The 14,865-nt window shown below is 44.3% G+C and overlaps 1 non-coding gene and 1 pseudogene across 1 annotated transcript; one reads left to right on the forward strand and one right to left on the reverse strand.

The window, feature by feature from the left end:
- Positions 1 to 1,839: 1,839 nt before the first annotated feature.
- Positions 1,840 to 1,956, reverse strand: LOC126279249 (5S ribosomal RNA; annotated as a pseudogene).
- A 2,193-nt stretch (positions 1,957 to 4,149) lies between these two features.
- On the forward strand, positions 4,150 to 4,222 carry Trnaa-cgc (transfer RNA alanine (anticodon CGC)). Its single transcript has one exon. It is a non-coding gene; the product is annotated as a tRNA-Ala (tRNA).
- Positions 4,223 to 14,865: the final 10,643 nt, after the last annotated feature.

Below are 14,865 nucleotides of genomic sequence, written 5' to 3' on the forward strand. Positions count from 1 at the left end.
CTTGCTAGGTCGTAGCAAATGACGTAGCTGAAGGCTATGCTAAACTGTCGTCTCGGCAAATGAGAAGTAGGCAGTGAACCATCGCTAGCAAAGTCGACTGTACAAATGGGGCGAGTGCTAGGTAGTCTCTCTAGACCTGCCGTGTGGCGGCGCTCAGTCTGCAATCACTGATAGTGGCGACACGCGGTTCCGACGTATTCTAACGGACCGCGGCCGATTTGAAGGCTACCACCTAGCAAGTCTGGTGTCTGGCGATGACACCACAGTGTCAGTAGTTGAGTTGAGGAAGTTGGGGAAAGATTAAAGGATATGTTTCAGTGTAATGAATGTGATTTGAGAGTAAATCAAATAAAGGCGAAAGTAAAGGGATGTAGCAGAAATGAGAGCAGCGACAAACTTAAAGGGTCTAATATTAGTAATTTTTGCCTAACAAACGTTAATATACGCTCAATAGATCACGTCTGACGGCCTAAAGGTATCTAACAATTGTAAAGTAAAAGAAATGAACCATCGCATAGCAGCGACAGAATCTATTATTCCTTATCTTTGCCGTTCTTGCGCGGTGCCTGTAAATCTCTATGTACATGTATCGATTAATGATATAAAAAAGGACCTTGTTGTTTCAAGACAAATGAGGCATTTGGCGCCTCACCTTTTACTGTTTGTATTCCATGAGAGGCGGACGCGTACTTGCTGCTTTCCGCAACTGTATTTTACATATCATGTGAAAATATTGACTGAATAAGGTAATTGTTATTTCCCCAGTCAGAAAACATGCAGTTTCTTGTAACTGATTACGAACAGACACCATCAAGAGGACATTATGACTGTTATGTATAAAGTATTTAACCACGATGGTCATCTATTGTAATTTAACATGAAAAGGTACCTAGCATTAAAAAAAATTGTAATAAAGATAAATGTGCTTATTTTAGTAAATTAACCTTGATGATTTCCATCTCCTCATTTACGTAATTGATAATTATGTGTTAGTTCATCACCAGAAATTACGATCAAGCTGATGGGCCTAACACAGCATGAGGCAGAAGGAATATTATCGTTTTCCTATTATTTCTGAACCAACTTTTTTTTGAATTGTGTAGTGTTGCATTTCTTTTAAAGTCTATAAATCTTCTGGTACCTTAGTGTTGTTCCGGGTATGACTACATCGCGAATTCAAAAATGCGCAGAAGTGAAAATCTTTCTCTTATTCAGGTATTTAATGCTCAACGTATGTTATTATAATAGTGTAATCAACCCTGATTCTGTTGCCAAGTGGCCCACCAAAATATTCACTTTTTCGACGTTTTCAACAACAACAAAATTCTTTTTCTTTTCGCCCCCCCCCCCCCCCCAAGAGCAAAGCAACAAGGAACGTGGACGTGAACGGCCTGTGTTTTTATGCTTCGCCTTCGGTGCGCGTTACCAGTGATCTGCAATTCGGAGGAAGTTGCGGTTTTATACCAACACTGAATGACATTAACTGGAGCTGTACAAGGAAATTTATTAAATTGTCAGTTATAATTTGAGAATTACATTTTGTCTAATAGATGGTTTTATATCTGGTACTATTTTCTGGTGCGTCAACAGTCTAACAGCATTCATACTGTTTTAGGCTGCTGTCAACATTCATAAAAAGCACTCCGTCTTCAGGCCACGAGTGGCCTACCGCGACCATCCGACCGCCGTGTCATTCTCCGAGGAGGATGCAGATAGGAGGGGTGTGGGGTCAGCGTACCGCTCTCCCGGTCTTTATGATGGGATTCTTGACCGAAGCCGCTACTATTCGGTCGTGTAGCACCTCAATTGGCATCACGAGGCTGAGTGCACCCCGAAAAATGGCAACAGCGCCAGGCGGCTGGATGGTCACCCATCCAAGTGCCGGCCAAGCCCAACAACGCTTAACTTCGGTGATCTCACGGGAACCGGTGTATCCACTGCGGCAAGGCCGTTGCCTGTCAACGTGCATAGGAGCACATTAAGCTTCTCGTTTCTTAGTTTGTAGGGTACCTGAGGAAACAGAAAAATCTTTATTATACTACATAATTATTTTGCTCAGAAATTACCGCTAAAATTATATGCAGAATGACAAACATAGAGATTTTCTGCAATGTATTAGGCATAAGTAATGAGACTATACCGTTCTCCACTAGGGAGAAATTTGGTGTACATAGCTCAGACCATAGTGAAGATATATGTACCGAAAGTTCGGAAAATGTTTTTCGAGTATATCAGGAAAGACTGTTCATAGTGCTTTTGACTCACCGAATGCCTCTTTCACAACATTCCAGCAGAATATTCTTGCTGGCCAGCTGTTTTTTTATCCGCTACACTTCTTCAGAAATCCTTTCCTTACTATGAACTCTTCAGTGGTGACCACCACAGCCTTTCAGCTTCAATTACTCGCTGACGAATTTAAATTTTAAGACGGCTGAAAGCCCATTATTGAAAAACACAACTACAATGAAATTTCAATAGCCAGAAGGCCCAAAGCTTTGTCCAAAAAAAAATATTTTTTAAATGAGGGTGAAGGCCCAAACACTGCAAGACTTGACAAGTAAGGAACTTTCAATTTTAAAACGGCTGAAGGCCCATTATTTAAAACCCAACTAAACGCATACAAATTCAGATCATCGGCTATGAGCCATAAAAATACACATTCAAACACCAATAAGTAAAGGCAGTACAGCCCGCGGCGCTCAGAAGTTGGCGGGTGTCGGTCTGGACTTGAAATATTGTTCGCTTAGGGGAGACGGGTAGTCGGCCCAACTAAATCCGATCCGTGGGCAACCCAACCAAGAGACAGCCAACGGATCCACCGACAAGACGACTTGCTTTCCGCCTGACCAGTTGACAAGGAACGCCAATGCCAAAACGTGAAAGACGTAGCCACCCACAACCAAGTACGCATAAGCTGTCAAAACTACACACGCGTGCTGGACAGCGACAACACGGTGAGGAAAGAACACTGCCTGAATTTACGTCAGCGGCCAGGGCAGGTAACCGGAACGCTAACGGCCACAAGGGAGAAATTTCCGCTGCTGCACGTGGACTTCAGATAACCAAAATACTGTTAAACTCCACCGGGTGGTGGCCAAACTTTCGCCAACTCGAACCCTCGCTGTTGCTCATGGGAATACCTCCAACAGAAACCAACGGCACAGTGTGAACAGACTGGCTTCGGTAATTAAATCACCACTCAACTCTGATGTCCTGGGTCGCTGAGCCACGAACCTCGTAGCAATCGGAACAGCTCCCACACACTCCGACACTGCGTAGATACCGCCAGCGGGCCATTCCCACTGCTCTGTGCAGAGATCTCCTGGCTGCTCCACACCAACCGACCGACTCCTCGCACACTAGCACGGAGACAGCACTAAAATAAGTGAGCAGACGAGATCACAAGCTACACACAAGTTCACACACACTAGGACGATGAACGCAACCAATGCTAAAAGGGGTGACCGAGCAATGACACGGCCGAACCACGAGTTGAGACACGCACCGCCAACCCGTAAGCGACCGGAGAGCAAATACACGTCGTCCGGAAGACGACCAACCGACGATCAACCAAGACCGTCCCCAGCCATGTGTGCCGGCAACGGTCGGGCGAGCCATGGCTATGCAAGGACCACTACTGCTCCAACCCGACTGACGTCCACCGCGTCCCAACACTAAGACTGCCAGGTCCCAACTGCACTGCAGGCGCGTTCCAACTCGCTGCAGATCAAAACTAACTTGTTGGCGCGTTCCAACTGACTGGTCGACTCACGACGACCTGGAAGTAATAGCAGTTCAGCAAAGATAACACAGCAGGGCTAATATCGATAAGGGCTGCTGCTGCCGCTCACGGGCAGCAAAGCTCCAGCTCAGTGACACAAGTAATTGAAACTAAGTGGCAGTACGGCAAAAACAGGATGTTAAATGCCACGAAGATGAGCCACGCACAACTCACTTGTGGCCTGTGGACAGACAGGCAGCGACTGCAAATTTTTTTGATTCAGTTTTTTTTTAATTATTGGTTTCATGTACGTGCCGATACAGCCATCTCAGATGTGGAATGTCAGTCATGAACGTAACGTCAACGCAACACCCAGTATCCAAGCGGAGAAAATCTCTGACGTGACTGGGGATCGAGCGCACACACCGAGCCAGGTGGCGCAGTGGTTAGCGCACTGGACTCGCATTCGGGAGGACGACGGTTCAATCCCGTCTCCGGCCATCCTGATTTAGGTTTTCCGTGATTTCCATAAATCGCTTCAGGCAAATGCCGGGATGCTTCCTTTGAAAGGGCACGGCCGATTTCCTTCCCAATCCTTCCCTAACCCGAGATTGCGCTCCGTCTCTAATGACCTCGTTGTCGACGGGTCGTTAAATACTAACCACCACCACCACCACCACCATCGAGAGCACACTCCTTTGGGTAGCGACACGCCGCGCTGATCGCGCAGCTGATTAGACGGCGGACTGTCGAATTAAAACCGATGTGGTGGAGCGTTCGGGAAAGTGGGTCAGTGTGAGCTGCGATTAGTTGTATCTAAATATTGGCTGTATTTTGTTTATGTGAGGCAGCCGTTGGTTGCACCTCGTTCCTTGATACTAACAGTGACTGGATCTGAACTCGGAACCGTTTTTGTACTGGGGTTTTGTACTGGACAGGCTCATAGCAACTGAAGCCATCCTACCAACGCCGGTAAGCATCTGGTGCCTTGAATTAACTGGCTGTGATTGAAGCTAGGGTTTGACGAGTGGTTGTGTTTCGAAAAACAGGTACTTGCCTTATTAACTGAATTTTTACGTCAGCAGTTTTGAGCAGTCACCTTCCGAGTCCGTTTGACGTTAACTGAAGCTTTGAGGTTGACCAGTATTGTACTTTGAATGATTTCTGCTACTGTTCTGTTTTTAAATAATTGCAAATTTTTCACACTAAATTTGAGTAAGCACATTCAGTGCTTAATTGCTGTTGAAACTTGAGCAGATTTGTTCTGAATTTAAATTTCTACTGATACTTGATTGTAAGTAAATTGAAACAGCGTTGTGGTTGAATTACATCTTCCAATGACATTGTTTTTAAATGACTGAGTATTACGTAATAATTGCACGTATGTCCCAACAGTGCCAGTTGATGTTTATTGAAGCTAGAGCTAGGGCAGTGGTTGTCTTACTCTGACTTGTATTCGTACCTAGAAAGTTTCTTATTAGTACTGTTCTTACTATTTGAACAAGAGGGTGTGTACTGATGACTGGGAATGGGTCTCACCCTCTGGAAGTAGAATTTTTTTTTCGATGACCTTTTGGAGAATTAGGTTATTTTTGAACATGTGTGTGCCTCTCTCAACCCATCACCACAGCTCCCCAAGGACCAGTTCCACTACAGGATGTTGACAAATAGCTTAAGACCTAGGTTTCAAGTGTTGCTTTGAGATGAAGGCGCTGGCACAAGAGAGGAATTTGTAACGGGGTGCATCAGGCCATTCCGAAAATTTGGATCCCATTCTTGAACATCTCTTTTATTTGCGTCATTGTTTCTCCGATGTATAGCATAGTCTGAAGAGTATGGTCGACAGACTATTCACCTATCTTGCTCTCTTTCTAATACGAGTGATTTGTCCTTTGTCTTTGACTCTTAATGTTTCTTCTTCGTTCTTGTGCATATTATCTATTACTCGACTTTTCCTATAACTTACACGTAAATTTTTCAGAATTTGAATCGTCTTGCACCATTTTACTGTCGCACGCCTATTCCAAGTCGAAAAATCCAACGAAGGTGTTTTTTATGTTTACTATTGTTACCGATTGCAATTTCATTCAAATTCAGAACTTTCTCTGTGGGGTGTTTACCTTTTCTAAAGCCAAAATGCTGTAGTTACCTCCGGGATTGTGTGGATGACGTTCTTCCGAAGGTCTGATGGTACATCTCCAGTCTCATAGATCTTGAATAGGCGTTCCGTCAGGACAAAAAAAAAAAAAAAAGAAACGACAGCTGCTCTAAAAGGGACTCTGCCATGCTCAAAAGCACGTTTCAGACAAATGTGGAATTCCAATTGTAATTATTTTCTGATTTTCTGGACGAATTCGTACGGAGCATTAACACAGTGGTCCTATAAAGAACTTTTGCATGTCACAAGTTTATAACGCCAAATCCCGTTGGATAAAGAGTGTCGAATGGACGAGTAAATAAGAGAAACCTATTCAAGATGATGAGTAATGGCAGAGTACTGTTTGTTAACAGCTTTAAGAAGTTTCTAAGTTCAAATGGTTAAAATGGCTCTGAGCACTATGGGACTTAACATCTGAGGTCATCAGTCCGCTAGAACTTAGCACTACTTAAACCTAACTACCTAAGGACATGACACACATCCATGACCGAGGCAGGATTCGAACCTGCGACCGTAGCAGTTGCGCGGTTCGAGTTTCTAGGCTCGAAGCCTGGCCCCAGCACATTTTGATTACCACCGCTATAGCACGCCTAGATCTGAGAAGGTACATTTGGTATGGTAGTGAAACATGGGCTGTGGGAAAACCGGAACAGAAGAGAATCGAAGAATTTGAGATGTGGTGCTTAGAAAAGTGTTGTTAATTAAGTGGACTTAACAAGCTAACGAAAGATGAGTTTCTCCACAGAATCGGCGAGGAAAGGAATACATAGAAAAAACTGCTAAGAAGTATGGACACGATGATGTGATACGTGTTAAGATATCAGGGAATATCTTCCACGGTACTACAGATAGCTGTAGAGGGTAAAAATTGCAAAGCGAACAGAGACTGGGATACATCTAGCACATAATTGAGGACACTGTTTGCAAGTGCTACTCTGAGGTGAAAAGGTTGGCACAGGGAAAGAAATCGTGGCGGGCCGCGTCAAATCATTTGGAAGATTGACGACCCAAAAAAAAAAGTAGCTTGAACCCTTTCACTGCTACAGACGTCTTCCCTGGGCTCTACGCCGAGGTGGCTTTTGTTATGGCAGCACTGAACGTCAAATGCTGGTGCCGTGCTGAGAGACGGCGTTCTGACCGATATGAAATATTTATTAATCGTTTTTCGAAAACAAGTAGGTGAAAAAGTTTTATTTTTGCACATCTTACTACCTGATATCTTCGCTCGATAAAGAATTGAATGCCATTTCGTTATCCGTCATACTTACGAGACGTATAAAATTAAGGAACTATTTAATTGATCTTCCTAACTAGAAGCATTGACCTACAGCAAATTGCTCTCCCCTTCCTCCCCCCCCCCCCCCCTCCCCGCCCGCCCTCTTTTCTAGGCCGAGTTATAACAAAAATTTCTAAGCACCTCAGAACTAGTAGCACTTTCATTTCGCGTGCCCATCATTGAAACTAAAGTTAAAGTACATTTGGTCATACGATAATGAAACAAGTTGTAATGTTGGCTGGAACCGCGCGACCGCTACAGTCGCAGGTTCGAATCCTGCCTCGGGCATGGATATGTGTGACGTCCTTAGGTTAGTTAGGTTTAATTAGTTCTAAGTTCTAGGGGACTCATGACCAAAGAAGTTAAGTCCCATAGTGCTCAGAGCCATTTTTTTGTAATGTTTGCATATTACTTAAGCCTTAAGGAAAAGTACAAAATGTGTCCCAAAAGTTCGGCGAATGGCCTCAGTAAATAAAGGAAACAAGAGTTACAAACAAAATAGCTTTACAGGCCTTTGGTGTAATCGCCGTTAGCTACAACACACTTCTGACATCAGTCGCCAAGCTGTTGGGTTAAGGCGCTCAGTCCGGAACCGCGTGACTACTACGGTCGCAGGTTCGAATCCTGCCTCGGGCATGGATGTGTGTGATGTCCTTAAGTTAGTTAGGTTTAAGTAGTTCTAAGTTCTAGAAGACTGATGACCACAGATTTTAAGTCCCAAAGTGCTCAGAGCCATTTGAACCATTTTTTCACCTCTTACGCTCTTATTCTCAAAGACAGCCCGCGATCTTCCGGAAGCATCTATGTCACTCGTTTGATGCTGTCTGGCGTTGTGCGTGTTGACCCGAACACGGCTCGTTGTTGACACCGTCCTCTCCTTCTCTGAAGAGTTGAAACCACACAGACACACACTTTTTACTCGCTGCTTCAACACCGCATACTTGGGTAAACATTCCAAGGGTCTTCGTCATCGTTTACCCAAATCTGAAGAAAACTTTCACGTTCACGTATTGTTCCATTTTGCAATGACAGGGAGTAGAAAAGTTGAAAATAAGCGAAGGCAGCATAAACAGTGCTGTTGATGGCCATTCGCAAGTCTTGCGGATATCCAACAACGCGTGACCATGTTGCTTCAAGTGATTTCATAAGAAGCGTTTATTGACAGTATCCAACAGTTTCACAACCGATTTCAGAAGGGCGTTTGTAGCGAATGGTGTATACTTTGAAGACCAGTAAAAGTTTTTTGTTTCTAATTCCTGCCTCCTTTGTTTTATGAAACCATTCACTGAATATTTCAGATCCGATTTGATAGTACAAATAATAACAAATAAAATAACAGCTTTGTGCAGACAACAAATAAAAAAGATTTACACAAACAGTACCCTAAGCCACTAACAGGTGGCATGGTCGGAATGCTTCCACAACACTCACGTATAAGATACTTCAAACTAAATTACTTAAAAACTGAGAAAATTAAGAAAGATAATTGTCTTGAATTTGTAAGTGTAGAATGTGTATCTTTGTCTTGAATTTTCTGTGTCATTGCTTTTAGGTTGGTGCATAAGATCATAGTGTTTTTGTTTTGAATCTTTGGTATTCCGGTTGCTATGGGTTTATTTTCGAGGGCCATTTTTTATTTTTGTGCATTGTTGCTATTTGAGTTTCCATATTGTTATTTTGTCGTTTGGGGAGAGAAATTGGAGTTGTGGACACTAGAAAATCGAGTGCCAAATGGAGAAATCGGAACATTTCGGGCATTTTCTTCTGTTTGCGTTCAGTGGATGGTTGACAGCAGCGGTGGGAGCCAGACCCATTTTCACCGTCTACGGGGATAATGCCATCTGACGGAACACGTCAAGAAAATGGTTTTCTCGTGTTAAGAAGGATTGTGTTGACATTGGTGACTCTCCACGTTCAGGAAGATCTGTTTGATGAATATCGTTTAAACGCACTAATCCACGGTGATCCACGTTAGTGTACTCGAGACCTGGCAAAGGCAATGAAACTGTGATCATACTGTTATGGCGTAAAGTCAAGCGCCGACACACAAGTCGAGAACGACAGAGCAGAGAAGGCAGTGAGAAGGGGCAGCCAATTGCATGCTGATTGCACCTCCTTCCAGGACGACAACGCGACAGCGGCGGCCTCTATGAGAATAGGACATTAGCGCCGCAACCGACTGGTGACAGCCCAGTTCAATAGCAGCTTCAAGATTAGCCAACTTGGATAGCAGCGTCAACGATAGGTTGTAGAGCAGCTCAGGACAGACTTTTGTCAGTCAGACATCGGCAGTCACTGTAAGGACTTATTATTTCATATGTCGCCCTTTGCTTGCGACAAATCTGTGTAATGGCCAAAGTTAAGTATTCTACTTGATTGTCTAGCGAACCGCGTATGCAGGCTTCCTAGACACAGCAAGAGGCTGGTCGAAACACATTCCACCATCGTGCGACATTAGGTGAAGCTTAAAAAATTGGATTTATTTATGCTCTAACCCAAACTCTGAAAAAGTAGCAGGTGATCATATGCGCTTCTCTGCTTGTTCGTCATCAATTGGCTCGTGAACAACGCCGACGATTACTATCCTGTGCCATTACTCGTCACGGGAAACGGCGTCTGTAAGGTAACAAAGGAAAAAGAAGTAATGGTTGAGCCGGAACAAAGCAGCAACTCCATGTACAAAGACCTGCGCTCATCGACAGAAGATAATGTTATGCATCTGGTGGAACAATGACGGCGTTGTGCACTGCAAATTGCTTCCCTGAGATGTAACTATCACTGCTGGCATTCACTGTCAACAACTGAGACGTCTTGGAGAGGCAGCCCAAGAACAATGACCAGGAAGACTGTGTGATATACACTCCACGATAACGCCCAAGAGCGTTCTGCTAGGCTGACAAAAGAACACTACATCTACATCTACATGACTACTCTGCAATTCACATTTAAGTGCTTGGCAGAGGGTTCATCGAACCACAATCATACTATCTCTCTACTATTCCACTCCCGAACAGCGCGCGGGAAAAACCAACACCTAAACCTTTCTGTTCGAGCTCTGATTTCTCTTATTTTATTTCGATGATCATTCCTACCTATGTAGGTTGGGCTCAACAAAATATTTTCGCATTCGGAAGAGAAAGTTGGTGACTGAAATTTCGTAAAAAGGTCTTGCCGCGACGAAAAACGTCTTTGCTGTGATGACTTCCATCCCAACTCGTGTATCATATCTGCCACACTCTCTCCCCTATTACGTGATAATACGAAACGAGCTGCCCTTTTTTGCACCCTTTCGATGTCCTCCGTCAATCCCACCTGGTAAGGATCCCACACCGCGCAGCAATATTCTAACAGAGGACGAACGAGTGTAGTGTAAGCTGTCTCTTTAGTGGACTTGTTACATCTTCTAAGTGTCCTGCCAATGAAACGCAACCTTTGGCTCGCCTTCCCCACAATATTATCTATGTGGTCCTTCCAACTGAAGTTTTTCGTAATTTTAACACCCAGGTACTTAGTTGAATTGACAGCCTTGAGAATTGTACTATTTATCGAGTAATCGAATTCCAACGGATATCTTTTGGAACTCATGTGGATCACCACACACTTTTCGTTATTTAGCGTCAACTGTCACATGCCACACCATACAGCAATCTTTTCTAAATCGGTTTGCAACTGATACTGGTCTTCGGATGACCTTACTAGACGGAAAATTACAGCATCATCTGCGAACAATCTAAGAGAACTGCTCAGATTGTCACCCAGGTCATTTATATAGATCAGGAACAGCAGAGGTCCCAGGACACTATACACGGGTTGGGATGGGAAGTCATTCCTCATCCACCTTATTCATCTGATCTTACGCCCTCAGATTTTCACTTTCTTCGATCTCGAACAACATTCCAGGAACTTCCTTTTCGGATGAAAATGTGCTCCGAACATGACTCGATGAGCACTACGTCTCAGAACCACTTTGGTTTCTAAAATCGCGGGATGGGAAAGTTAGACCAGAGTTGGCAGGCTGTTGTAAGTAGTGAAGGCGTATATATTATTAGTGAATAAAGTCTTTCTTATTAGAAACTTCCTGGCAAATTAAAAGTGTGTGCCCGACCGAGGCTCGAACTCGGGACCTTTGCCTATAGCGGGCAAGTGCTCTACAATCTGAGCACTTGCCCGCGATAGGCAAAGGTCCCGAGTTCGAGTCTCGGTCGGGCACACACTTTTAATCTGCCAGGAAGTTTCATATCAGCGCACACTCCGCTGCAGAGTGAAAATCTTATTGTTTCTTATTTGTGTCTGTGTTGATTAAAAAATGGTTCAAATGGCTCTAAGCACTATGGGACTTAACATCTGAGGTCGTCAGTCCCTCATAACCACTTAAACCTAACTAACCAAAGGACATCACATACATCCATGCCCGAGGCAGGATTCGTACCTGCGACCATAGCAGCAGCGCGGTTCCGGGATGAAGCGCCTAGAACCATTCGGCCACAGGTGCCGGCTGTTGATTAAACGTATGGAGAAAAACGCTACGAACTTATTGTTCCTACCCAACATATGAGCCGCTATCACTTCCATTCGTGAGGCATTGAAGAAACAATAAAGAAAAAAGAAACTGCATAGTCTGTCTTACGGCACCGAAGATGGCTGCACGGTTCGAAGTTGAAATATTACCGGACGAGACTTATTGCATAGGAGTTTCGGTAATTTTATAGAACTCTCTGAAGTCTTAATTTACACACGTAAAACAGTTAAGCTGATTTATACAAAAACGAGAAGCAAGCGCAGAACTGGCGGGACTTGTATTCGAGCGTGCGCAAAACGTATGTTACTGCACTCGCGAGAGGAGAGTACTTGCGCAGAGACTTCGAGTAATTACCAATTTCATGCCGGCGTCAGAGTCTGACGATCCGGCATTCATAAATCTTGGACGCCGTGAAAATAAAAATGTCCTCCCGGCGCCTCGGCGGCTGGAGCATCAGGAATTCAATATCGTGAGTCACGGCCGCCAGCAGGCAATTACGGCAAAGCTGCGTGTGCAATAACACGTGTAATCTGAGATCAGCAATCACCGCGGCCGCAGACGAAGACGTAAATGAGTCGGGCCATTCCTCCGTCGCCCGCGCCGGAGATTTCTGTCTCTCCGTTCTGCCTTAATTATTTCGAGTTTTAATTGAACAGTCCGTGAAATCGATACAATCCAGTTCGTATAGTAAATAATGTGGATGATACAGCACATATCGCTCTACTGCTCCGTTAATGTGTGGGAAAGCGGATACGCCGGCTAAAGAGGGTCGTGTCCGTACCCGAGGTAATAGCAGATTTTTAAAGCACTCTCCGACGAAAGACGGTGGCTCCGCGTGTGGCGTGATTAGATAATTCCCGGCAAGACTTGTCAACGCAGTACGTTAGGAAGACAGAAGACTGCGTGAAATGTATTCGCAGTTGCCAATATGAACAACCATTAGCTGCGTAATGGAATGACGACAGTGAAAATTCGTGCCATATCGGGCCTCGAACCCGCTTATCTCGAGCGGTCGCCTTACCATTAAGGTATCCGAGCACGGCCCACGGCCAGATTTTTTTTTCCTTCATTAAGTTTCGATTCCCCTCGATGGGGGCGGGCTGCTAGCAGCTTAGTACGCCGCTCTTCATCCTACAGAATTTGTTTTAAAAAGATGAATATAATAAATTAAAAAAGCAGGCGATAAAATCGATGTCTTAAATGGTAAAATGTCGGAAAATGGTGGAACTTAAACCGTAAACATGATGCTAATAAAATACATATGAAGCAGACAGGTAAGATAATAGACAGACAAATAAAAACCATGGAAACGGTCTCGTTTCTGTTCGCAAGAGATATAAAATTCACACCCAGCGACAGCATGATTTCTGTTCACAACACTTTGGAAAGACGAACAACAGTGAACATTCACTTGAACACTGCACTAAAAAGTTGGCACAAATATGACGTACCAAAGCCAAGTGCAAATGGGGGGGAACCTGGACAGATGATGGGAAAGAAAAGGGGGGAAGGAGAGGAAAAACGAAGTGGAGGGAGTGGGGAAAGGAGCCAATGGAGGACGAGGACCCATAAGAGGGGGCGGGGGGTGCTGGGCAGACGCAACAGGGAGTGGGGAGAGGCATAGGAGGGGAATACAAAAGGACTTGGGGGAAGGGGAGAAGGGAGGTAGGGTGAGGTTGGGCGGGGAGAAAAACAGCATGGAAGGGGAGAAAGAGGGAACCCAGGGAAAGGACAGAGGAAAGGAGGAGGGGTGAGGATCAGCGTTGATAGGACGGATAAATGGAGGGAGAGAGGGCATCATCCGGGAGGGGGAGTTGATGGAAGCCACCTTGGGAAAAGAGATAAAGGGTGTAAAGATGGGGGGTAGGGGGGACACAACAGTGAAGTCGTGGCTAAGGGTGGGGATTGGAAAGGAGCTACCAAGGGTGAGGGGGATCAAGGCGGCGTGAGGTGTATAGTATGTGGATATCTTTGAGGAATAGGAGCAGATGGGGGAAAGGAATGAGGTCGTAGAGCATCCGCATGGGGAACGGGAGGTGTATATGGAAGGCGAGGCGGAGTGCATGATGCTCGAGGATCTGGAGGGACTTACAAAATTTGGGGGGAGTGGATATCCAGGCAGGACTGGCATAACAGAGGATGGGATGGATTAAGGATTTGTAGGTGTGGAGGATGCTAGAGGGGTGCAACCCCCATGTCCGGCCAGAGAGGAGTTAGAGGAGTCGGAGGCAGTTGTGGGCTTTGGATTGGATGGAGCAGAGATGAGGGATCCAGGTGAGGTGACGGTCAATGGTGAAGTCAAGGTAGGTGAAGGTGGGGGAGAGGGATCACGATGGGCGCATTGGGTTATTAATGTTAGTTTCTCACTATAATTACTTTTTCTTTAAAAATAAAGATTTTATATACAAAGAAGCACTATCCACAGGTTTTTCAACTGCTGGCACTATTGCTAATACATTTATCAGTCATCCTGAAAACCAGTTCTTCAGTGAGCATTTATAAGTAAAGAAAAAATTTATTCCAAAAGATATGAAGATGAAATACTGTTGTTGTATCTAGGATGTAATGAGGACACTGATCTGTTAGCTTGTAAGACAAACGAACTCATCCTATAATCACTTTATTGTAGAACATATGCAAAATGTTTCTAGTAATTTTCTGGATTTGTGCTTCCTAACGTGAATCGAAATCATTCATTTGGCATTTACACCTACAACAACTCATATCATAATTTCTCTGAATTCATGTTGTCCTGAGCATCAAAAGATAGCTTTCTTCCAAACAATGACTGATTACTTACTCAACACCTTAATAAGACAGAAACCAGAAAGGAATTTATTCACTGCATTCAGTTGCCTCCAAGACTGGCTATTGCTTTCCCATCGTTGATAAGATAAACAATTCTAAACTTGAGGTTCTTCAAAACAGAGGGAATACAGTTAGTGATGATGTTGCAGGAGGGATGAAATTTATTTGTTTCCCTTTTATGACAACTTTTCTTGAAACTAAGTGCTTTATTTCACAGATATGATGTTAGAAATACCTTCAAAATCGATAACACGCCGGGTCAGCTACTTGTACACAGTATTAAAACTGCAAACAACAAAGTTCAAAGTTGCAATACAGGCATATATTAAATCTATTGCACTGATTGCAGCGACTTTTGTATTGGCCAGGCGGTAAGGAAATTT

The sequence above is a fragment of the Schistocerca gregaria genome, chromosome 6 (assembly GCF_023897955.1).
Source record: "Schistocerca gregaria isolate iqSchGreg1 chromosome 6, iqSchGreg1.2, whole genome shotgun sequence".
Lineage (NCBI taxonomy): Eukaryota > Metazoa > Arthropoda > Insecta > Orthoptera > Acrididae > Schistocerca > Schistocerca gregaria.